We start from the raw sequence: 1,832 nt of genomic DNA, 5'->3' as shown, positions 1-1,832 counted from the left end.
GTTCGAGAAACACAGTGTTCAAGAAACTCTGTGTTGGAGAACCTCCGTGTTGGAGAAACTCCGTGTTGGAGAAACTTCGTGTTGCAGAAACTCCTTGTTAGAGAAACTTCGTTTCGGAGAAACTCCGTGTTGGAGAAACTCCATGTTGTAGAAATTCCGTGTCAGAGAAACTGCGTGTCGAGAAACTCCGTGTTGGAGAAACTCCGTGTTGGAGAAATTCCGTGCAGGAGAAATTCCGCGTTGGAGAAACTCCGTGTTGGAGAAACTCCGTGTTGGAGAAAATCTGTGTTGGAGGAACTCTGTCTTGGAGAAAGTCGATGTTGGAGAAACTCCGCGTTGGAGATACTCCGTGTTGGGGAAAATCCGTGTTGGAGAAAATCCGTGTTAGAGAAACTCCGTGTTGGAGAAATTCCGTGTTGTAGAAACTCTGTGTTGTAGAAACTCCGTGTTGGAGAAACTCCTTCTTGAAGAAACTCCGTGTTGGAGAAACTCCGTGTTCGAGAAACACAGTGTTGGAGAAACTCCGTGTTGGAGAAACTCCGTGTTGGAGACACTGCGTGTTGTAGAAACGGCGTGTTGTAGAAACTCCTTGTTGGAAAAACTCCGTGTTGGAGAAACTATGTTTTGGGGAACTCCGTTTTGGGGAAACTCCGTGTTGGAGAAACTCCGTGTTGGAGAAACTCTATGTTGGAGAAATTTTGTGTTGGAGAAACTCCGAGTTGTAGAAACTCCGTGTTGGAGAAACTCCTTGTTGGAGATACTGCGTGCTGGAGAAACTCCGTGTTGGAGAAACTCCGCGTTGAAGAAACTCCGTGTTGGAGAAAATTCGTGTTGGAGAAACTGCGTGTTGGAGAAACTCCGCGTTGGAGAAACTCCGTGTTGGAGAAACTCCATTTCGGAGAAACTCCGTGTTGGGGAAACTCTGTGTTGGAGAAACTCTGTGTTGGAGAAACTCCGTGTTGTAGAAACTCCGTGTTGGAGAAACACCGTGTTGGTGAAACTCCTTGTTGGAGAAACTCCGTGTTGTAGAAACTGTGTTGTAGAAACTCCGTGGTGGAGAAATTCTGTGTTGGAGAAACTCCGTGTTGTAGAAACTCCGTGTTGTAGAAACTCCGTGTTGTAGAAACTCCGTGTTGGAGAAACTCCGTGTGGTAGAAACTTCGTGTTGTAGAAACTCCGTGTTGGAGAAACTCCGTGTTGGAGGAACTCCTTTTTGGGAAGCTCTGTTGGAGAAATTTTAGGTTAGAGAAACTCTTCTGGAGAAGTTCCATGTTGAAGCAACTCCCTGTTGGAGAAACTCCCTTTTGGAGAAACTCCATGTCAGAGACTCTCCCTGTTGGAGAAACTGTATGTTGGAAAACTCCATGTTGAAGAATCTCCCTGCTGGAGAAAATTTATGTTGCAGAAATTCAATGTTAGAGAAAGGCATGTTGGTGAAACTCCCTGTTGGAGAAACTGCATGTTGGAGAAACACCCTGTTTGATAAACTCCTAATGGAGAAAATTCCACGCAGGGAGAAACTCCATTTTGGAGAAACTGTTTGAGAAACTCCATGTTGGTGAAACGCTCAGTTAGTGAAACTCCTTGTCGGAGAAAACTCCCTGTTGGAGAAACTTCATGTTGGAGAAACTCTCTGTTGGAAATCTCTTTGTTGGAGAAACTTCCTGTTGGAGAAACTCCGTGTTGGAGAAAATCCGCGGTGGAGAAACTCTGTGTTGGAGAAACTCCGTGTTGGCGAAACTCCGTGTTGGAGAAACTCCGTGTTGGAGAAACTCCGTGTTGGAGAAACTCCGTGTTGGGGAAACTCGGTTTTGGGGAAACACCGTGTTGGA

The sequence above is a fragment of the Amblyomma americanum genome, chromosome 1 (genome assembly GCF_052857255.1).
Source record: "Amblyomma americanum isolate KBUSLIRL-KWMA chromosome 1, ASM5285725v1, whole genome shotgun sequence".
NCBI classification, from domain to species: Eukaryota; Metazoa; Arthropoda; class Arachnida; order Ixodida; family Ixodidae; genus Amblyomma; species Amblyomma americanum.
The sequence above is the reverse complement of the archived record's forward strand: the minus strand, read 5'-3'. Positions refer to the sequence as shown.